General features: G+C 40.8%; 1 protein-coding gene across 2 annotated transcripts in view; it reads right to left on the reverse strand.

Moving 5' to 3' along the window:
- Window positions 1-25,309, reverse strand: part of LOC133563410 (zinc finger protein 469) — a 787,165-nt gene that overhangs the window by 70,133 nt on the left and 691,723 nt on the right. Inside the window, exon 1 of one of the 2 annotated variants that reach the window (XM_061917528.1) lies at window positions 5,015-5,203. The exons of the other annotated variant lie outside the window; for it this stretch is intronic. The gene's annotated coding sequence lies outside the window, so the exon portion shown is untranslated. Of the gene's footprint in view, window positions 1-5,014; window positions 5,204-25,309 lie in introns of those variants that run through there. 2 annotated transcript variants of the gene reach the window in all.

The following is a 25,309-nucleotide window of genomic DNA, read 5'->3' on the forward strand; positions in this document are numbered from 1 at the left end:
TAACATTTGACAACCAAACAATTAAACAAGGCGACACGGTAAAGAATCTGGGTATTATCTTCGACCCAACTCTCTCCTTTTAGTCACACATTAAAAGCGTTACTAAAACGGCCTTCTTTCATCTCCGTAATATCGCTAAAATTCGCTCCATTTTGTCCACTAAAGACGCTGAGATCATTATCCATGCGTGTGTTACGTCTCGCCTCGACTACTGTAACGTATTATTTTCGGGTCTCCCCATGTCTAGCATTAAAAGATTACAGTTGGTACAAAATGCGGCTGCTAGACTTTTGACAAGAACAAGAAAGTTTGATCACATTACACCTGTACTGGCTCCCCTGCACTGGCTTCCTGTGCACTTAAGATGTGACTTTAAGGTTTTACTACTTACGTATAAAATACTACACGGTCTAGCTCCATCCTATCTTGCCGATTGTCTTGTACCATATGTCCCGGCAAGAAATCTGCGTTCAAAGGACTCCGGCTTGTTAGTGATTCCCAAAGCCCAAAAAAAGTCTGCGGGCTATAGAGCGTTTTCCGTTCGGGCTCCAGTACTCTGGAATGCCCTCCCGGTAACAGTTCGAGATGCCACCCCAGTAGAAGCATTTAAGTCTCACCTTAAAACTCATTTGTATACTCTAGCCTTTAAATAGACTCCCTTTTTAGACCAGTTGATCTGCCGTTTCTTTTCTTTTTCTTCTATGTCCCACTCTCCCTTGTGGAGGGGGTCCGGTCCGATCCGGTGGCCATGTACTGCTTGCCTGTGTATCGGCTGGGGACATCTCTGCGATGCTGATCCGCCTCCGCTTGGGATGGTTTCCTGCTGGCTCCGCTGTGAACGGGACTCTCGCTGCTGTGTTGGATCTGCTTTGGACTGGACTCTCGCGACTGTGTTGGATCCATTGTGGATACTTTCACAGTATCATGTTAGACCCGCTCGACATCCATTGCTTTCCTCCTCTCTAAGGTTCTCATAGTCATCATTGTCACCGACGTCCCACTGGGTCATTATTGTCACCGATGTCCCACTGGGTGTGAGTTTTCCTTGCCCTTATGTGGGCCTACCGAGGATGTCGTGGTGGTTTGTGCAGCCCTTTGAGACACTAGTGATTTAGGGCTATATAAGTAAACATTGATTGATTGATGATGTATGATGGCTCAGATGTGATTCACTACAATAGCCTTCACGGCTGCTGATGGTGAGGAAAGCAAGGTTTACTGTTAAAAGAAATGTGGTGATTGAAACACAGGGTAAGGATACACTTCCAGGTCAGAGGTGACTATGACGCACGCATTGTTTTCGCGCATGCGTCATAGCGGACAGAGGGGGTTTTAAACGACCACTGTGTGTGTGGACACGGATAAGGTTAGTTGGGATTTACCCTGGATAACCTTAGTCGGCTTAGTGTAGAAGGGGCCTTAAAAGTGGCTTTGTACTGTGAAGGGACATTAGCCGCTAGCTCACTAGCGAGAATGCGACATTGCATTGAAGCGTATTTTTTAGCTATAGAATATGCCATCGACATACATTATCACGATACAACAATAGCATTAAAGGCCTACTGAAACCCACTACTACCCACCACGCAGTCTGATAGTTTATATATCAATGATGAAATATTAACATTGCAACACATGCCAATACTAAATCACAATATATAATTTCCCGGGAATTTCGTCTTGAAAACGTCGTGTAATGATGACGTGTATGCAAGACGTCAGGGGTTTTTAGGAAGTATGAGGGCTGCACACACACGCAGCTAAAAGTCGTCTGCTTTAACGGCATAATTACACAGTATTTTGGACATCTGTGTTGCTGAATCTTTTGCAATTTGTTCAATTAATATTGGAGAAGTCACAGTAGAAAGATGGAGTTGGGAAGCTTTAGCCTTTAGCCACACAAACACACGGTGATTCCTTGTTTAAAATACCCGGAGCTGAAACGTTACTATGGATCAGAGCGCGGTCAAGCAGACATGGATCCCAACCGAATGTCAACCAGCAGGTTTCGGTGAGAAAATTGTGGTTAAAAAGTCGCCACTTACCGGATATCAGCCAAGCTTGTGTCGTCCGTATAGCTGCCGTCGACACCCGTGAGACATTGCGTCAACACACCCGTGGACACACCCCTCCGACTATCAGGTACTGTTAAACTCACAAAAACACTAGCAACACAATAGAAAGAAAAGGGATTTCCCAGAATTATACTAGTAAATGTGTTTAAAAACATCGGAATACGTCCCAATGCTATCGCGTTTTTTTTTTTTTTTTTCAAGTCCGTCGCTATCAATATCCTCAAACACGAATCTTTCATCCTCACTCAAATTAATGGGGAAATTGTCGTTTTCTCGGTCCGAATCACTGTTTTTGTTGGAGGCTCCCATTAAAATCAATGTGAATATGTGAGCAGCCCCCACACTTGCGACGTCATCGTCTGCGACTTCCGGTAAAGGCGAGGCTTTTTCAGGAAGTACCAAAAGTGGCGAACTTTATCGTCGATTTTCTCAACTAAATCCTTTCAGCAAAAATATGGCAATATCGCGAAATGATCAAGTATGACACATAGAATGGACCTGCTATTCCCGTTTGAATAGGAAAATCTCATTCCCGTAGGCCTTTAAGATATGTAAAATGTATATTATTAATTAAGTACATTGTCTATATTGTGCAAACCTAGTCCCAAATAATTTAGGCAGATAACCCACCTGAGATCTGGTAACCATTTTCTATCGCACAAAAGGCTGGATTGGCTGCAAGATCCACTCCTTTTTTTGTATCGTTCTCTCTCATCTGTCTCATTACAGGGTCTCAAGTAGGTGTGGCTACAGTGTGGATACAGTAGGACTACCTGAAGTGTCCCCGTGCATAATAGGATCGAGAGGTCTGCTTTTGAAAGGGGCTCTGTGCAGCATCTGCAGATCGCCTTACACAACCACTTCCTGCTTCCGAACCACTCCTCACAGGCCGCACTGTGTCAAACCCGAAAAAAAGCACAAACAGAGGGGTTCAGTCCACTCAAGGGCCGACCGAGCACAGGACTCTATTCATTTTTAGCCAAATGCTCCTCCCTTCTCTCTTAAGCATGCCTCAGGATAGCTTCATTTCCAAAATCTGCCAATATTCCCTTCCCTGAAGCACTGGAAAAAAATTCTCCAGGCATTCTCCTTTTCGTCGGTGCTTGGCAGTGCAAGTGTGTTTGTGCCAACCCAGGATATAGGAGGTAAATGTGTTAGGTATTTCTCTGCATGCCCAATAAAAAACAGGTGTCTACTTACATAATAAGGCAAAGGGAGGAGGCATACGTAATAGATTAAGGGGCACGTGCAGACTGAGAGAACGTAAAAAATATATGGACTTTGTAGCTGCATCTGGTGGAAAAGGCAATATTGGCATGGGAGCCCCCACAGTTTAGGTGCAGGTTTAATAGCCCTAACACAGGGGTCACCAACCTTTTGAAACCAAGAGCTACTTCTTAGGTACTGATTAATGCGAAGGGCTACCAGTTTGATACACACTTAAATAAATAGCCAGAAATAGCCAATTTGCTCAATTTACCTTTAATAAAAAAAAAAAAAATATATATATATATATATATATATATATAGAAAAATGGGTATTTCTGTCTGTCATTCCGTCGTACATTTTTTTTCCTTTTATGTAGAGAATAAATGATGAAAAAAACACTTCAATGAACAGTTTAAAAGAGGAGAAAACACACAAAAAAAAAGAAAATTAAATTTTGAAACATAGTTTATCTTCAATTTCGACTCTTTAAAATTCAAAATTCAACCGAAAAAAACCGAAGACAAAAACTAGCTAATTCGAATCTTTTTGAAAAAAATAAAAAAAGAATTCATGGAACATCATTAGTCATTTTTCCTGATTAAGATTAATTTTAGAATATTGATGACATGTTTTAATTAGGTTAAAATCCAATCTGCACTTTGTTAGAATATATAACAAATTGGACCAAGCTATATTTCTAACAAAGAAAAATCTTTATTTTTTCTAGATATTCCAGAACAAAAATTTTGAAAGAAATTCAAAAGACTTTGAAATAGGATTTACATTTGATTCTACAGATTTTCTAGATTTGCCAGAATATTTTTTTTTTAATTTTAATCATAATAAGTTTGAAGAAATATTTCACAAATATTATTCATTGAAAAAACAGAATTAAAATGTATTTATTATTCTTTACAATGAAAAAACAAATACTTGAACACTGATTTAAATTGTCAGGAAAGAAAAGGAAGGAATTTCAAAGGTAAAAAGGTATATGTGTTTAAAAATCCTAAAATCATTTTTAAAGTTGTATTTTTTCTCTAAAATTGTCTTTCTGAAAATTTTTAGGAAGCAAAGTAATAAAATAAATGAATTTATTTAAACAAGTGAAGACCAAGTTTTTTAAATATTTTCTTGGATTTTCAAATTCTATTTGAGTTTTGTCCCTCTTAGAATTAAAAATGTTGAGAAAAGTGACACCAGCTTGCTAGTAAATAAATACAATTTAAAAAAAAAATAGAGGCAGCTCACTGGTAAGTGATGCTATTTGAGCTATTTTTAGAACAGGCCAGCGGGCGACTCATCTGGCCCTTACGGGCGACCTGGGGTCACCGCGTTGGTGACCCCTGCCCTAACAAATGGGGGGATCCTCCCATTGTCTCAACCTGAAAGGGCAGCGGTGGGAAGGACCAAAGTTAAGGGATAGAAAACTCTTACTGAGCTGGCTGGTCTATGGACACATACACGCAATGAGGGCACGGTGAGGTATTTAAGATTCTTGAGGAAATGGTAAGTGGGCAAATAATTCTTAAGACAAACAAACCTGGAGCATTAATAATAAGTCTGTCACTGGAGTGGATGTTTGCCCTGCTTCAAGCTGGTTTCACTACTGTCCTTGTCATTTTCCCTTCCACCGTTGGACACTGCCAGGTTTTTATACTTAAAACGCATTAAAACAGCACCTGATATGTCCATTCCTACCAGGGGGATAGAAAAACATTTAGCCTACCGGCTTCTTGGGCTTCCCCGTCGGATGTCAGCTTTCGATGAGGGCATGAAGAATGACGCTCTGTAAGGCCACTGCAAGAAGTTATTCATGCTGCCATGGCTTAGCCACTGAGAGTGTGTGAAGAACTGACCAACAGTGGACAGAACAGAACCAGTACTGATCCAGTCCCTGCTGTCCCGACACCAAACAAAACTAGTATTGATGTAATCCCAAATGGACAGGACAGCACCATTGGGACAACGTGTCCACTGATTTAGCAGTAAACACTTGACACTGATTCAACCAGAAGGTTCTTGTACAACCGGCACAGTCAACACCTGCACATATTATGACACAATCTATAAATGAGGAAGGTTTACTGTCAGGACACATTTACCAGAAGCACTTGGGTCATAAACAAAAACTACTCTTAATCATTTTTATTCTTTTGCCATGCGAGTAAGAAAATGTAACCCACATTGGATCAATGACTAGACCAAAGTCCCTGGTAGAGCTCATGTTGTTCCCCTGCATCTCACTGGAGAATGGTGCACAGATAAAGTAACTTCTGGGGACGGCGTGGCAAAGTTGGGAGAGCGGCCGCGCCAGCATTTTGAGGGTTCCTTGTTCAATCCCCACCTTCTACCATCCTAGTTACACCCGTTGTGTCCTTGAGCAAGACACTTGTTGGATCCATTGTGGATTGAACTTTCACAGTATCATGTTAGACCCTTTGTCCTTTGTCACCGATTCTGTTCATAACTTTTATGGACAGAATTTCTAGGCGCAGTCAAGGCGTTGAGGGGTTCCGGTTTGGTAACCGCAGGATTAGGTCTCTGCTTTTTGCAGATGATGTGGTCCTGATGGCTTCATCTGACCGGGATCTTCAGCTCTCGCTGGATCGGTTCGCAGCCGAGTGTGAAGCGACCGGAATGAGAATCAGCACCTCCAAGTCCGAGTCCATGGTTCTCGCCCGGAAAAGGGTGGAGTGCCATCTCCGGGTTGGGGAGGAGACCCTGCCCCAAGTGGAGGAGTTCAAGTACCTAGGAGTCTTGTTCACGAGTGAGGGAAGAGTGGATCGTGAGATCGACAGGCGGATCGGTGCGGCGTATTCAGTAATGCGGACGTTGTACCGGTCCGTTGTGGTGAAGAAGGAGCTGAGCCGGAAGGCAAAGCTCTCAATTTACCGGTCGATCTACGTTCCCATCCTCACCTATGGTCATGAGCTTTGGGTCATGACCGAAAGGATAAGATCACGGGTACAAGCGGCCGAAATGAGTTTCCTCCGCCGTGTGGCGGGGCTCTCCCTTAGAGATAGGGTGAGAAGCTCTACCATCCGGGAGGAACTCAAAGTAAAGCCGCTGCTCCTTCACATCGAGAGGAGCCAGATGAGGTGGTTCGGGCATCTGGTCAGGATGCCACCCGAACGCCTCCCTAGGGAGGTGTTTAGGGCACGTCCAACTGGTAGGAGGCCACGGGGAAGACCCAGGACACGTTGGGAAGACTATGTCTCCCGGCTGGCCTGGGAACGCCTCGGGATCCCCCGGGAAGAGCTGGACGAAGTGGCTGGGGAGAGGGAAGTCTGGGTTTCCCTGCTTAGGCTGTTGCCCCCGCGACCCGACCTCGGATAAGCGGAAGATGATGGATGGATGGATGGATGGATGTTAGACCCGCTCGACATTCATTGCTTTCCTCCTCTCTGAGGTTCTCATAGTCATTATTGTCACCGATGTCCCACTGGGTGTGAGTTTTCCTTGCCCTTATGTGGGCCTACCGAGGATGTCGTGGTGGCTTGTGCAGCCCTTTGAGACACTAGTGATTTAGGGCTATATAAGTAAACATTGATTGATTGATTGACTTCACCCTTTGCCGCAATGGGTCCTGTTTAGCATCTTGCATGGCAGCTCCCGCCATCATTGTGCGAATGGGTGAATGTGGAAATAGTGTCAAAGCGCTTTGAGTTCCTTAAAAAAAGGTCGAAAAACGCTATACAAGCACAACCCATTTACCATTTACTTCTGTGCATCAAACATGCGATCCCTTTTGGTCTGACAGAACTGCATGTGTGTGAGGTGGGCAGCAGGGCCAAGCCAAAGCATGACCCCCACGAAAATACTGTGTACTTAGGATTATTTTTCTAACAGCATGAATTTATGAAAAATACGACCATTTAAGAGCACTTCATAGGGCGGTTTTATTTGAAACTTATTAAGATAACATTTTCCTCCTGGAATGCCAAGTCCTCACCAAGGGTACTGGATGAATGAAGTCGTTTTGAAGCAGGTGATACTTTAACTGAGGCACACAGAATTGTAAAAGCCCAGCAGCAGTTGGATATAGTCGATCGACATTTATGTGGCATTACATCACACTGTGGCCGCTAGGAACTATACCCGTACTGTATGTATATATGTACAGCACCACGCAGGGCGGTAGCTGGGATTTGACGAATACCAAGGTCAAAAATTGGGGGTCCAAGAGGAGCTTCGAAAGGCTGAAATTGTTTATCCTGGCACCGTACTTTGAGCAAAACAATGAATTTCCAGAATAACAAAAGCTTTCAGTGAGGTATAACTCTCACGTGTTTGACGATCCAGCATGATTTTGTAAAAGTCAACTTTTTAATTTTTTTTACTTTATTTTATTAATATGCTGAAGTTTACCGTACAAACCCCGTTTCCATATGAGTTGGGAAATTGTGTTAGATGTAAATATAAACGGAATACAATGATTTGCAAATCATTTTCAACCCATATTCAGTTGAATATGCTACAATGACAACATATTTGAAGTTAAAAATGATAAACATTTTTTTTTTTGAAAATCATCATTAACTTTAGAATTTGATGCCAGCAACACGTGACAAAGAAGTTGGGAAAGGTGGCAAAAAAAACTGATAAAGTTGAGGAATGCTCATCAACCACTTATTGGGAACATCCCACAGGTGTGCAGGCTAATTGGGAACAGGTGGGTGCCATGATTGTGTGTGAAAACAGCTTCCATGAAATGCTAAGTAATTCACAAACAAGGGTGGGGCGAGGGTCACCAATTTGTAAGCAAATTGTCGAACAGTTTTAGAACAACATTTCTCAACGAGCTAATGCAAGGAATTTAGGGATTTTACCATCTACGGTCCGTAAAATCATCAAAAGCTTCAGAGAATCTGTAGAAATCACTGCACGTAAGCGATGATATTACGGACCTTTGATCCCTCAGGCGGTACTGCATCAAAAACTGACATGAGTGTGTAAAGGATATCACCACATGGGCTCAGGAACACTTCATAAAACCACTGTCAGTAACTACAGTTGGTCGCTACATCTGTAAGTGCAAGTTAAAACTCTACCATGCAAAGCCAAAGCCATTTATCAACAACACCAAGGAACGCCGCCGACTTCGCTGGGCCCGAGCTCATCTAAGATGGACTGACGCAAAGTGTAAAATTGTTCTGTAGTCTGACGAGTCCACATTTCAAATTATATTTGGAAACTGTGGACGTGGTATCCTTTAGAACAAAGAGGAAAATAACCGTCCGGATTGTTATAGGCGCAAAGTTCAAAAGCCAGCATCTGTGATGGTATGGGGGTGTATTAGTGCCCAAGGCATGGGTAACTTACACATCTGTGAAGGCACCATTAAAGTTGAAAGGTACATTCAGGTTTTGGAGCAACATATGTTGTCATCCAAGCAACGTTATCATGGACGTCCCTGCTTATTTCAGCAAAACAATGCCAAGCCACGTGTTACAGCAGTGTGGCTTTGTAGTTAAAGAGTGCAGGTACTTTCCTGGCCCGCCTGCAGTCCAGACATGTCTCCCATCGAAAATTTGTGGCACATTATGAAGCGTAAAATACGACAGCGGAGACCCCGGACTGTCTAAAACTCTACATAAAACAAGAATGGGAAAGAATTCGACTTTCAAAGCTTCAATAATTAGTTTCCTCAGTTCCCAAACGTTTATTGAGTGTTGTTAAAAGAAAATGCGATGTAAAACACTAGTGAACATGCCCTTTCCTAACTACTTTGGCACAAGATTGCAGCCATTAAATTCTAAGTTAATTATTTTTTGCAAAAAAAATAAAGTTTATGAGTTTGAACATCAAATATCTTGTCTTTGGAGTGCATTCAATTGACTATGGGTTGAAACGGATTTGCAAATCATTGTATTCCCTTTATATTTACATCTAACACAATTTCCTAACTCAAATGGAAACGGGGTTTGTATTAACCAATTTTAACACAAGTAAAACAGAAATTGTTTGTTGCTATATTTTGAACTATGAGCAGGCATCAAACCCACGATATTCTGTTGGCAACTGGGTATCATGGACGTGCACCACCGGAAGTTCAAAAGAGAAATTTTGCTTATACTATTCTTATCAGTGACAGAGCATTATATGGCAAGGAGTACGTTTTGGGTAAAATTTTTATATGAAGCGCCTTGTCATCCAATAATTTACTTTTGACATGTGCTTCTTCTGATCGCTAAGACCTACGCACAGCTAAGTTTAGGGCAGGTGGACTCGATCTCTGTCAGCAGAAACCTGACTAACATGACAACAGTACTTTCCTGACAGCGTTTCACATCAATTTCATTGAGGTGAAACCAACATTAGTTACGTCAGTATCATGTAATTTTAATGTTATGTTGACAGCACATTTCGGATCGGATAATGTTTATAGTAAAAGTAGACGTCACTGTGCCGGCTGTGCATGACCAAAGATCGTACATTATGAGAGGATGATCTATCGCTTGGTGATGTACAGTACAGCACACACAATGTCACACAAAGTATGTATACCGTATTTCCTTGAATTGCTCCCGGGGCGCTAATTAATTTAAAACCTCTTCTCACTCAAATTCTTGCATCCAGCACACCTTACAACAGTGGTAATAAAAGATGCAACCTATGCTTAAAAGAGAAACTGTTTATTATATATCATCCAGACCTGTCATCCCACAACAAGCGCAGTGAAATCATATCAACATGCCGTCACAGACGGAAACACCACCTAGGTAACACATGAGCCAATCACCACGCCCCTACGCCTGCCTGTACCCACCCACTCTGTGCTCTATATAAACCATTAAATGTGAATGCTTCCATTAAAATCTCCTGATGATTGAGGGAACCCCTCATGAAACAGTTCTGTAGAAATGAAGTAGTCTTGTGATTTTTCCCACACATACATACATATATATATATATATATATATATATATATATATATATATATATATATACAAATAGATATATATTTATATATGTATATGTACATATGTATTTATATATATATATATATATATATATATATATATATATATATATATATATATATATATATATATATATATATATATGTATATGTATATACAAATAGATATATATTTATATATGTATATATACATATGTATTTATATATGTATACTGTAACACACACTGTATATACATATACAGGGGTTCCCTCAATCATCAGGAGATTTTCAGGAAAATCTCCTGATGATTGAGGGAACCCCTCATGAAACAGTTCTGTAGAGACGAAGTAGTCTTGTGATTTTTCCCACACCTACATATTGCGCTCTACCACGGTATCGAGCACTATTCTCTGGATAATCCAATCAAGACATATCTATCTATATATATATATATACATATATATATATATATATATATATATATATGTATATATATATATATATATATATATATATATATATATATATATATATATATATATATACACACACACATATATATATATATATGTATATACATATCCCTTCCTACTTTCGTTTGGCTGTGCCAAACACCAAATATATGCAAACATTTAATAAAGTAAAATTAATTTAAGGCTACAAGAGAAATTTCCCACACTGCTATTTTGTAAAGTAAATCTGTACAGCAAAAATGACCAATGCAGGCCGTAGTTGGGGACCCCTGCTCTACACAGTTATTAGTCTACTTATTAATTTCCTGTTTACAGACATGTACTTTCTGCTGGAACATGGTTCCATCTACAATTCTTAAAGTTTACTAAGCTCTTATTTCAAACATGCTTGGCAGCTAACTTAGCTAATATTAGCATGTCTGCTCCTGGCTTGCTCTCAGTATGTAACAAGTTTGACCTGCCCCTCCAGTGATAATGTCACCGAAAAATTATACTAATAATACTAAAATATGCAATTTATATGCAATAATGCAGGTGATTACTATTATGGCGACACATAATTAACTGCTAGCTTGTTAGCTGAGGAACTAAAAATAAATACAGTGTCAGCCAGGGGACGAATTAATTTGTTTTATGTTACTTTAAGTACGTATTTGATCCATCCACCAGCAAGCATTTTTACTAAGAAACACACAAATTAGTCCTAAAAAGAGACCACTGAAAATGCAATAAATATAGCTCAACAGTTATTGACAGATGCCAGATCTCAGCTTCTGGGATATTACCAATTCTGAAAACAATGGCTCGAGTGGGACAATGAAATATTTCAGTACAATGCAAATTAATCTAAGAACTGAATTTTTTGTTTTATGTTAATTGTTTTGTTGATATTCTGTCTTTCATTAAAAATAAAGCCACCAAAAATGATGGACATGTCTTTGTACGGGTGAACGTACAAAATCAGCAGGGATCAGATAATAGTTTCCTCCACTGTATAAGTCTGGTTGGTGGTCCAGACTTCTTATAAGAATGTTGAAACTATTTCAAGCCAAACTCTTCCAAACATGCTTTTATGGACCGTACTTTGAATGTTAAGCCACAGTCATGCCCAAACAGACAGGGGCCTCTCAAATAATGTTCCCACAAATTGGAGAGAATGAAATTTCCCGAAATATCTGGGTAAAGTATTCTGATAATTCATTCATTCATTGCTGTGTCCGTTTCACCACTGGACACTGCATTGACACAGCGGACTTCTCATAAAAGGAAGCATTCCCTAAATCATATCTTTCTGACACTTTGTAGGAGCCGGTAGATCACACCTGGTATAAGCACGCCAACTGGATTCTCTTCATAACGGAACACAACAGTTTACACAAGCTGAAGTAATCGCGTTCGACAACGTATGAATTATACTTTACCTCCGTCTTTCATATTTTTACAGCTGCTTGACAAATAGATCTGCTCAAACGCTCAACTCTTCTGAGGCTGGGATATAAATCCAGAGTGTTCGAGACTTCCTCACTCTCTTTGCACAAACAATCAGAAATGAGCCCCTCTTGACCTTCAAATAAATGCAAGTATTCACAAATGTGTAAGTGTGCATAATGACATGTCTGGAAATTCATCCGGTGATGAATTACAATGTATGATCAGTTGATAGAATTGTGGAGCAGCATACCTTAAGACCCCAGTGACACTGTATCATCAGGGCATTATCCACCACCAGCAATGCATGAATCTCAGCCTGCCAATAGCTAACCCAAATGAATACTTATTGTGAAGTAAGAAGGCGATTTTCTATTTTGATTGACTGCTAAAATATCAACGTATCAAAAATAAGTTGACACTATAATAACAAAATAACTGAATAGGCTATTTTTCCTCTATGTTGATTCCAATTTTCCCAATCATTAAACTATCAGGCTTCTACTGTAATTACATTAACAAATGTAAATTATATCCTCTGTGCATACATCAAAATTGCTCATCAGCTACTCTGATGAGCAAAACATTTGGCACAGAAGTTGGGGTCGGAAGCCCGGTCACAGTCCATTAAATAGGAAAGACAGCAGTAGTTAAGTCTCAAAGCTGTGCTTTTGACCACTGAGATCGGAATCATAGCACAAATATTGGTTTTAAGACTCATAATCAGTCTATCTTTAGTCGAAATGACCTGACTTGAAGTCCTCATGCCAGCATCATATGCCTCATTTATGTTGGCAAAGCCATGGGCTGCCGGAAAGCCGTTAATTTATGGGAAAAAATATAAACTGATGTAAGGCACAGGGCATGAAAACACACCTAAAACCTAATATAACAACCATTATCTAAATATGTCTAAATACATTTGAATCTGTACAACTGTGTAATATGGCCTCTTCAAATGTCATTTTAGGATTAAGTATGTGTGTAATTTATTTGATAATCTGACAAGCTGACTGATTGCTTGCAACGTGACCCCAAGATGCGGAGACAGGAGACGACGTGGAGTGCATTTATTTTATTCAGCGCAAAACATGGAATATTATTTATTTATTATTTATGTATTCACTGTTCTGTTACAGACAAAGAAAAAGGAGAGTGGATATAATTGCTATGATATTAAGAGGGGTAGGATTAAATAAAATCTGGTTCTTTTTACTCTTTTTCGGACGTGCTGTAATGAAACAACTGGAAATATGTGATGCATTACATTGGATCGCTTGCATGTTCAAAATAAACTGATAGCGAAACATAAATGCGTACAGTTAGGGAGTGCACAGAAAGCAAACACCTGTCTTGTAGGGTAAACAATGAAGATGATCCAGCCCTGTCCAGAGAAACTGGTTTAAGAACACAGATGCACCCTGACAGCTGTGGGAGCCGGCGCTCAGTGGGACACAAGGAAAGCACAGAGGAAGTGGAAACAAGAAATAAGAGTGCTGGACACGGAAATAACACCGAAACTGCGCAATAATAACCCTCAGTCCAAACTGTTATGGAGGGTCAATGATTTGCAAATCCTTTTCAACCCGTTTTCAATTGAATGCACTACAAAGACAACATATTTGATGTTCAAACTCATAAACTTTTTTTTAATTGTCAAATAATAATCAACTTAGAATTTCATGGCTGCAACACGTGCCAAAGTAGTTGGGAAAGGGCATGTTCACCACTGTGTTACATCACCTTTTCTTTTAAAAACACTCAATAAACTTTTGGGAACTGAGGAAACTAATTGTTGAAGCTTTGAAAGTGGATTTTTTTCTCATTCTTGTTTTATGTAAAGCTTTAGCCGCTCAACAGTCCGTGGTCTCCGCTGTAGTATTTTACGCTTCATAATGCGCCACAAATGTTTGATGGGAGACAGGTCAGGACTGTAGGCGGGCCAGGAAAGTACCCACACTCTTTTACTACGAAACCACGCTGTTGTAACACATGGCTTGGCATTGTCTTCCTGAAATAAGCAGGGGCGTCCATGGTAACGTTGCTTGGATGACAATATATGTTGCTCCAAAACCTGTATGGATCATTCAGCATTAATGGTGCCTTCACAGATGTGTAAGTTACCCTTGCCTTGGGCACTAATACACCCCCATACCATCACAGATGTTGGCTTTTGAACTTTGCGCCTATAACAATCTGGATGGTTATTTTCCTCTTTGTTCAGGAGGACACCACGTCCACAATTTCCGAATATAATTTGAAATGTGGACTCGTCAGACCACAGAACATTTTTCCACTTTGCATCAGTCCATCTTAGATGAGCTCGGGGCCAACGAAGCCGGCGGCGTTCCTTGGTGTTGTTGATAAATGGGTTTTGCTTTGCATAGCTGAGTTTTAACTTGCACTTACAGATGTAGCAACCAACTGTAGTTACTGACAGTGGTTTTATGAAGTGTTCCTGAGCCCATGTGGTGATATCCTTTACACAATTATGTCTGTTTTTTATGCAGTACCGCCTGAGGGATCAAAAGTCCCTAATATCATCGCTTTTGTGCAGTGATTTCTCCAGATTTTCTGAACCTTTTAATTATATTACGGACTGTAGATGGTAAAATCCCTAAATTCCTTGCAATAGCTCGTTGAGAAATGTTGTTCTACAACTGTTCGACAATTTGCTTACAAATTGGTGACCCTCGCCCCATCCTTGTTTGTGAATTACTTAGCATTTCATGGAAGCTGCTTTTATACCCAATCATGGCACCCACCCGTTCCCAATTAGCCTGCACACCTGTGGGATGTTCCAAAAAGTGTTTGATGAGTATTTCTCAACTTTATCAGTATTTATTCCCACCTTTCCCAACTTCTTTGTCACGTGTTGCTGGCATCAAATTCTAAAGTTAATGATTATTTGCAAAAAAAAAAAAAAATGTTTATCAGTTTGAACCTCAAAACAGTATGTTGTCTTTGTAGCATATTCAACTGAATATGGGTTGAAAATTATTTGCAAATCATTGTATTCCATTTATATTTACATCCAACCCAACTCATATGGAAACAGGGTTGGTATATATATTTTACGTTTCATGCCCTTTTGTCAAAAAACAAAACAAAACCTAGTTTTCTCTCATAGCAAAAACAGAAACTATGCAATATTCTTGCACGCACGCACAATGTTTTTCTAACCACATCCTATGTAACTACCAAATCACCAACATGGCTCTTATTACATATGATGAGGTGGCGACTTGTGCAAAAGTGTACCCCGCCTTCTGCACGAATGCAGGTAGGCAGGCTCCAGCCACCCCCGAGAGGGACAAGCGGTAGGAAATGGATGGATGGAAGTTGTTGGCCGATTCAACGTAACTATGCATCTAATATGAATATATGGTCCTATATTATACCCTTGGTGTATCAAGTGGTTGAGGGGTCAAATTACACCTTTAATAGGATTTGCACATATTTCAAAATTAAATGCTTGAATTAATTTGTTTTTTATGGAAACTGCATTGTAAAATAGTGGTTTACAGCATATCTAAGAATGTTCATTATAAAAGGGAGTCAATAAGGGACAAAAGGGTCCCGTGGGACATCAATTTATACTCAATCAATAGCTCATGCTAAACATAACTTACCATAGAACAGACAATGCAAATTTTGAGATTCATTCTGATACAACTCCTGTGGCCGTACTCTTTCCTGCTAACCTTGAAAAGGTTCCAGATCTCCCTAAGGGTTAACTCCTGCAAAACATTTTCAGAATGGGGAAGGAAAGTTATGCTAATTTTGCCTGAAATTTGAGCCGGTGACTACTAATCGTCTGTCATCTTTGACAAAAGCTTATGGGACATGACAACAGTAACCAAGGAGGCGCAGCGTAGTCAGAAGTATATTAATGGAATATCTACCTAAAGTCATGCACTCGTCTGACTTAAAAACATCCTGTGGTTGTGTTTGTGAGAGAAAAAAAATCTGAAAAAAACTAATCATTGGTATTTGCTTTCCTCAAAAATTCTGCAGGAATGAATAGCCTCAGTGGATCAAACCAGGTGATATTCTAGGGTAGTGTTAGTGTACATAACTGTAAAGGATAATTTTGAAAGAATGTAGAAGAGAAGTGACCTTACTTTGAACTGTTTTGTAGCTTACTTTGAACTGTTTTGTAGCAATGGTAGGTTACTATAGCACTGAAATTGCGCACTTAACAGCCATGTGGTCTTTAAATCATAAGCGAATATCTGCACCATATGTAATTTGCAAGCAATCACACAGTGAGCCGAAGAAGAAAGGTCATGGAGGTTGTGGAAGCGTTTGAATGATAGGTTGCCATCCCTAAGACATCGTTTTAGCTGGAATTTAGCTCGGAATCAGCGCGTCTTAACCACAGGTCAAAATGATGGTCAAGTCACTTCACCGTCATGTTGAACACAATCCACCTGACAGTCTTTGCCAGGTTTGCTTCAAATTGCTCATAAAAACACATGGGCATGTGCAGTCGAGAAGATCTTCCCAACCATGAGCAGATGGATGTCTACGAGTACGACCAAAGACTGTTTTAGTTTCCAGTGGACCGACCTAAACATCTGAGAGACAGTGTGTTGTATTTTTAGAGCCTGCAACTATCATTATTAAATCTTTCTCATACAACTTCTGTTACGATTCACCAGATGCCAGCAGCAGCCAACCAAAAAACAAACCATCACTGCCCAGTTCCATTTATTTTCCTGGAAGTCAGAGGAAAAGAACACAAAGAGCAAAGATGACACACCAGACTGGGTGGCTGTCTGACCTTGTACAGTAGCAGGTTGTGACTCAGAGTGGAAGCTCACAGGCTGGAAGCAAGGAAACATTTAAAGAATGGGTGACGATATGGGCTGGGTGATTCAATGTTAGCGAAGTGAAGGAGCATGCCACTGGGTCTTATGAAAACCCATCTGTTACTTCACATTTCCAAGTTTGAAGAGCTATTATTGCTGAGAGTAGACCCACACAAGCTTTGGGCCAAATAGGTGTATAAGGTTGGAGCCAGCTGACTGGCATGGAGGAGGGAACCGTTAAACTCCACTCAGCAGTCTCTGAAGCGTCTCAAACTCATTCTCACCAGCACTTTATTCTATTCGCTCTATTCTGCCTTCCATTTTCCATTTTAATCTCTCCTTCTTTTATTGTCCCGTTTCAGCCCTTTTTTCATCCTTTCCAGCACAGACACACTCTCTCTTTGAAAGTGAGTCTTTAATAGGCCTGGCCCACTGGGCAGTGGGTTATTTTTAGATTGCACAAAGATATAAAGCGGAACATTTTTCTTCATTCTTGTAAGGCGTCCTCTCTCTCTCTCTCTCTCTCTCTCAGATGAAGTTCTGCATCTCTGTGGGGGATCTCGTGTTACCTCCCCCACATGTGCCTTCTCTCTCATCTCCTCCGCTGGACTAATCTGAGCCTCTACCACCAACACACGCATGCATCCTTTCCAAACACTGACATCATTCGACAGACCGAACTTCTCCCCTCTGCTTGTGGGGGCTGCTGACTTCCGTCCGAACACCACGAAATGGGTTAGCCTGAGCGACTCACAGAAAAACAAAAAGTAAAAACAAGCTGTAACAAAACACATCTGCTTAGTGCTCTTCTAACTCTGCGGGGCTCTCTTCACATGACCTTTTTCTAAGGGACAGTGGCATCGCAGTAATGGTAACGCCATGTGGGTCACTTCATCTCTGGCCTTTTGAAAGGAGAAAAAGGGGAGACATGGTCCTCTGCTTTTACTGGACCTACTCTCACTGACCCAAGGCCAGGTTGAAAAGGCGGATACAGCTCTTGTTACAGTCCCAATAAACGGTGCTGCCCATTTGAACATATTGTGTTTTTCTACTACCTCTGCCAAGTAACAAAGTGCCAGGAAAAAGGTTATGTTTTGATGGCTGTTATAAATGATTTATACTAACCCTTTTAGAGAAAATCTCCCATTATCCTTTAAGATGGGCATCAATTCTTTAATAAATGACATGCAAATGACTGGTATTCATACAGGAAATGGAAACGTGGATGGACTTTCTCATAAATTGTATTAAGAAATACATATGTTGGCTTCCTTTAGAGTTTGGACATTTAATTTACGTTTTAATTCACAATAATAACTGTAAAGCAAGGGCAGTACATAAATACTTGGTCACTAACATGCATGTTGTGCCATTTTAGAACGGTCTGTATTTCTTTATTTACCATACATATATAATCAATATTTGGAGTTTTGTTCACTGGTTCATATTCGTCCCAATAGGGATACATCTAATAATCGAACATTTTCCACACACCGATCAGTATTAGATCAAATAAACCGGTGATCTTGCCTTGCCAGGCCAATGACAATTAAACCATACTAAAGTATTACAAACAAGGCATACTGATGAAATGTTTGTGTGTATTTGTACATATGCTGTTTTTTTTATTGTATTCATTTTGTTTCTAATGCATTTTATATAATGTTTGTACAGATGTTGAAGCATGTATGAGAGCAACGAACAACAGGGTAATTTCCTACAGGATTGATTAAGTATTACATAACCTACCCTAACCTACTCCCACCTAACGATGCAGACTTGTGTCTTCTCTGACAAATACAGTATGTTTTCAGTCTGGAAGCCTGTATGTGGTTGATAAAATACCAATAAAACATCGTCATGATTGCATCAGAACAAAGGTGCAGAAAACTGTTGTTAGAAATGACTGGAAATGATTTGAGAAAACTGTCATTTTGAAGCCTTCAGAAGTCACACATACGTAAGCGGGCAATGACGAGGATACCATTTGCCAACATATTGCTGAGAACTGAGAACAGATGCTGGAGAAACTTAGATACGAAGTACTCAAAGTGCACTTCAGTTGTACTTTTTAATTTGGACATCAATTACGTCAAACCTAAAGAGACAATGACCTCCAATCACACAACACTCTGATGAATGAGAGGACAAGAAACCACTTCAAATGGCCTCTCCGTGAACATGCTTGTTTTTAATTTAGGAGCTGAGGACTAAAAAACAGGGATGGCCTTTTAGCTGATTGTCATATGCATGAATAGCCTGTATGTTATTTTATCTAAAACATATGGTGCAACTCAAATTACGAGCTGTTCTAATGGATGCGGCCAACTGCTAAAACAATAACAGGTTTTTGCTCATATTTTCTGCTATGTTTTATCTGTTTCCTTGTCAAGGAAAACTAAATAAAACAAACTATGCCAAACGCCCTTGGGGTCCAATGAGGAGCCCTGGGGCATCTCTGGCTTACACCCAGTAGTTGCTGTAGTTAAAGAGAGATCCGTTATAATGCTCCAGCCCTGCCCACACCGTTTCTCTCTCACTACTCTGTCATTTAAGTGGGGTCTTTGGTAAAACATAAAGCAGTCAGGCAAATTACTTTCAACGACTTGGGATCATCATAGACTAAGAATATGTATTTATATCTGCAGATAAGAGAGGGGGAAGATGATAAGACATGTGGAAAAGCTAAAAGAAGGAAGATAATATCAGTCCTCTTTGAGAGAGTTTGGGGGATTCCCTCGTCCATCTACCAGGTGCATAAGTGAGTCCAACAGACAGCTTAGCTTCTTGGATGCCTTTAAGCTCCTCAAATAAAGCCAGCTATGAGTAAATGCCATTTTTGATCCAGGAGATGATTTGAACATTCATTGTTCTATTGTTAGAAGGGATCTGCCGGTTATAGGTTCGCCATCACACAAATGCAGCCTCTAAGCTTCATCTCTACAGTGGATTTATGGTATTAGAATGTGTGGTGTATAATAATAATGATATTGGATTGGAGTAATATAGCGCCTTTTTCCAGCGACCCAAAGCGTGTTACACTGAGAACCCATTATGCATTCACTCTATATTCACACCTTGGTGGTGGTGAATTACATTCGTAGTCACAGCTGCCCTGGGGGACGGAAACGGGGCTGCCAATTTGCGCCTAAGGCCTCTCAGACCAGCACCAAACATTGATTCACATTCACACACCAGGGTGGAATGCCCTGGAGGAAAGATGGGTGAAGTGTCTTCACCACGAACACAACCTGGGAGTGGCGCCTTAACTACCAACCTTTGGTTCCTGGAAGACCTGCGCAACATCCTGAGCCACTGCCTTCCAAACATTTTTAGTCCAAGGTCTGCAGGTATAGAAACTCAAATGTTTCTGAATTTGTACAGTTCAATTAAACCAAAAACTTGAATGAACAACTATTATGTGTGACATCACACATAATAGCAAACCTTGATCAGCATCGGAAGGGTTTGCGTTTGCATTTCTGGGGACATTTTTTGGTGATGCTAACATAGAAGGACAGAAGCCATGACACGGAAATGACTATACTACACATATTTGAACCTATTGCAACATAAAAAGGCGATACACACCAACGTTTACCACAGAAAGGTAACCAATGTGTGGCGGTGGGGGCGTGGCTAGGGATGCAGGGTCACATGGACAATGTTTTCTTGTTTTGTTTATTTTTTTTATCTGTCCTGTCCAGCCACTCGAGCAAATCATATTGTTGATGTAGATGCCTCACAGTGGCAGAGGGGTTAGTGCGTCTGCCTCACAATACGAAGTTCCTGCAGTCCTGGGTTCAAATCCAGGCTCGGGCTCTTTCTGTGTGGAGTTTGCATGTTCTCCCCGTGAATGCGTGGGTTCCCTCCGGGTACTCCGGCTTCCTCCCACTTCCAAAGACATGCACCTGGGGATAGGTTGATTGGCAACACTAAAAAAATTGGCCCTAGTGTTTGAATGTGAGTGTGAATGTTGTCTGTCTATCTGTGTTGGCCCTGCGATGAGGTGGCGACTTGTCCAGGGTGTACCCCGCCTTCCGCCCGATTGTAGCTGAGATAAGCGCCAGCACGACCCCAAAAGGGAATAAGCGGTAGAAAATGGATGGATGGATGGATGGATGATGTAGATGCCCATATCTGCTGTGCAGATTTAAAAAAATAAGTGTAGAAGACTTCTCTCGTTGCATTATTTGTATTTGGGTTTATTCAATGTTTGAATATACTGTAGTTAGTGTTGGCGGGGTCGCACCAGAGCAGGACTGGAAAAAGACAAAAAAATGGTGTTGTGATATACTTGGCATTATTTGGCACATGTATTGAAAAAAAAAAAAAAACCTCAAACCAGCTATACTGTACATACTGTCTATTAAAAGACACATATAAGTAGTTGTTATTAATAAAAACATATATTTCCATTAATACATGGTATTGTTTTGTACTGGTTTATATAGATTCAGATAATATTATTCTTCGTCCTCTAAATGTTGGAATTCAATTTGACAGAAGGGTAAACAGTCCTCTAAATTAGAAAGTTAAAAACTTCCAACTTGGGTTTGTTTATTGATAGTCTCCACGATGGAGTTACTGTAAAATTAATTACACAAAGTACATTAATATACACAGGACTTGCACATGTAGGAATCATGTTAAACATATGACAATACAACTTGGAATAGACTGCAAAAAAAGGAATGCAACCATAAAGGATAATACTTGTCTTCTATACCGCTACCTTAATGCTAATGAAAATTAGCATCACAATCGTTTTAATATTTTAACTGAACGAAACAAAAAAAAAAGTGTAATTCTACTTACACGTCACCAAACTGTGGAAACAAATATTGATGCTAAGTTTGTACTACCGGGCCAGGATGCTGCTCGGTATTGTGTTCTGAGTAGTTACGGAAGCCTGTTGCTTAAACCTCAAACTAATAAACAAAGGAGATGGTATCACATATTACATGGAAGTTGAAGTGTTTCTAAGAGTTTCTGAGATAGTGGTCAATATGTTTCACTACTTAAAAGTTATATTCTGGAAAATACTCCTACCCAACTTTGATAACATTATGTAGGGTATTTTTTGAAAGAATATTGACGTCTTCCCTACAGTTAAAGGGGAACTGCATTTTTTTAATTATGCCTATCATTCAAACGGATCATTACATTCAATGTTATTTTTATTTTAATTTATTTTATTATTTTTATTATTTTTTATTTTAGTTCGAGATGCCACCTCAGTAGAAGCATTTAAGTCTCACCTTAAAACTCATTTCTATACTCTAGCCTTTAAATAGACTCCCTTTTTAGACCAGTTGATCTGCCGTTTCTTTTCTTTTTCTTCTATGTCCCACTCTCCCTTGTGGAGGGGTCCGGTCCGATCCGGTGGCCATGTACTGCTTGCCTGTGTATCGGCTGGGGACATCTCTGCGCTGCTGATCCGCCTCCGCTTGGGATGGTTTCCTGCTGGCTCCGCTGTGAACGGGACTCTCGCTGCTGTGTTGGATCCGCTTTGGACTGGACTCTCGCGACTGTGTTGGATCCATTATGGATTGAACTTTCACAGTATCATGTTAGACCCGCTCGACATCCATTGCTTTCCTCCTCTCCAAGGTTCTCATAGTCATCATCGTCACCGACGTCCCACTGGGTCATTATTGTCACCGATGTCCCACTGGGTGTGAGTTTTCCTTGCCCTTATGTGGGCCTACCGAGGATGTCGTGGTGGTTTGTGCAGCCCTTTGAGACACTAGTGATTTAGGGCTATATAAGTAAACATTGATTAATTGATTGATTATTGTTTTTTTGCATCCTAAATATTAAACAAATGCGATCAAAACGTTGCTTACAATGGAGCCTATGGGAGTCATGTACTCCGGCCTATAAAGCCCCTAAAAAACATCCAACCACCTCCATTAAGGTTAAATATACACAATGTTTTTTCTTTTCTAGTGCTTCATTATAATCAACTGGTAATGTAGTAACAGGCAAATTCATAATACCATTTAATGTGTATGTATTTTGATCATTTTAAGCATACACGTCAAATTCATTTAAAAATCACATTTTTTTCTTCTTCATCACAGATTATTACTTACTACAGACTTCATGACAACAGACATCAACATTCATGTCACCATAATTGGCTTTCATATATTTAGCTTCATAGTACGTGTGCATTTTTAATGGTAGTGCATAGGCTGGGCTAGGGATGCTCCAGAAAATCAAATTTTAAACACAATCTCAATATAAACTTATGAAAGCCTTTTTTCACCTTTTTTTTGATTAACAAAAAAACATACAATTAGTTTTGTTCAAATGCTCTTAGGTACATTAATTCATCATAGCATGACATCATCTAATCTGTGCTTATGAGCATTAAGATACCACGTTTTTAATTACAGGCAATTTCAATTGGGAGGAACTTTATGCAGAAATGCTGCAAAGGCTGCAGGAAGTTCTGCAACGTCAGCCTGTGGATTTGGACCATCACCATTTTGTTTTGGGTCATGACATGGGTCATTTAAGTCTAACCTTAAAACTCATCTGTATACTCTAGCCTTTAAATAGACCTCCTTTTTAGACCAGTTGATCTGCCGCTTCTTTTCTTTCTCCTATGTCCCCCCCTCCCTTGAGGAGGGGGTCCGGTCCGATGACCATGGATGAAGTACTGGCTGTCCAGAGTCGAGACCCAGGATGGACTGCTCGTCGGGACCCAGGATGGACCGCTCGCCTGTATCGGTTGGGGACATCTCTATGCTGCTGATCCGCCTCCGCTTGAGATGGTCTCCTGTGGACGGGACTCTCGCTGCTGTCTTGGATCCGCTTGAACTGAACTCTCGCGGCTGTGTTGGAGCCACTATGGATTGAACTTTCACAGTATCATGTTAGACCCGCTCGACATCCATTGCTTTCGGTCCCCTAGAGGGGGGGTTTCCCACATCTGAGGTCCTCTCCAAGGTTTCTCATAGTCAGCATTGTCACTGGCGTCCCACTGGATGTGAATTCTCCCTGCCCACTGGGTGTGAGTTTTCCTTGCCCTTTTGTGGGTTCTTCCGATTTGTGCAGTCCTTTGAGACATTTGTGATTTGGGGCTATATAAATAAACATTGATTGATTGATTGATTGAAACATTAAAAATATCACTTACTGTACAAGGTCTGCTGTCATTAGAATGCCGACTGATATACTGTTCGTATATTCCCATTTAAATGAAGAATGACCCTAATCCACAAGAAGAAACGTGGTGGTGATGGGGTGGGGTGGGGCCGCGGTGGGGAGAGCAAGTGTCTGTTCGTGTCGTTCTTGCCATTTCCGGGCCCTAAATGGCTATCAAAGTGTACTAATTCGTCAGAATATTGAGGTGAGATACATGATTTATGATCTACAACAAACTATCGGGGAGCAAGGAAGCGAGAAAGCAGCAGACCACTCGATGATGTAAACATAGGGACACCCAGGAAGTGATCATTGCGCCGCTATAAATAGTTTGTCAGCGGTAGCGTTTACAATAACAAAATCACTTATACTTGGTTAGTATACAAGTCATGGAATGTAAATGGAGTATTGTTGACGTTTTTTGGAATAGATTACCTCCCATTGGTATTGTTGTAAGATGACTTTCATTTACATTTACTTACAAGTTGAGTTGAGTTTAAGTTTATTTGGAACATGCGAGCATACAACATGATACATCACAATTTCCAGATTTTCTATTCAACATGTTCGAAAAGATCTTCAGATCTTCAGCTCTCGCAGGATCGTTTCGCAGCCGAGTGTGAAGCGACCGGAATGAGAATCAGCACCTCCAAGTCCGAGTCCATGGTTCTCGCCCGGAAAAGGGTGGAGTGCCATTTCCGGGTTGGGGAGGAGACCCTGCCCCAAGTGGAGGAGTTCAAGTACCTAGGAGTCTTGTTCACGAGTGAGGGAAGAGTGGATCGTGAGATCGACAGGCGGATCGGTGCGGCGTCTTCAGTAATGCGGACGTTGTACCGGTCCGTTGTGGTGAAGAAGGAGCTGAGCCGGAAGGTAAAGCTCTCAATTTACCGGTCGATCTACGTTCCCATCCTCACCTATGGTCATGAGCTTTGGGTCATGACCGAAAGGATAAGATCACGGGTACAAGCGGCCGAAATGAGTTTCCTCCGCCGTGTGGCGGGGCTCTCCCTTAGAGATAGGGTGAGAAGCTCTGCCATCCGGGAGGAACTCAAAGTAAAGCCGCTGCTCCTTCACATCGAGAGGAGCCAGATGAGGTGGTTCGGGCATCTGGTCAGGATGCCAGCCGAACGCCTCCCTAGGGAGGTGTTTAGGGCACGTCCAACCGGTAGGAGGCCACGGGGAAGACCCAGGACACGTTGGGAAGACTATGTCTCCCGGCTGGCCTGGGAACGCCTCGGGATCCCCCG

The sequence above is a fragment of the Nerophis ophidion genome, linkage group LG12 (assembly GCF_033978795.1).
Source record: "Nerophis ophidion isolate RoL-2023_Sa linkage group LG12, RoL_Noph_v1.0, whole genome shotgun sequence".
Taxonomy (NCBI): Eukaryota; Metazoa; Chordata; class Actinopteri; order Syngnathiformes; family Syngnathidae; genus Nerophis; species Nerophis ophidion.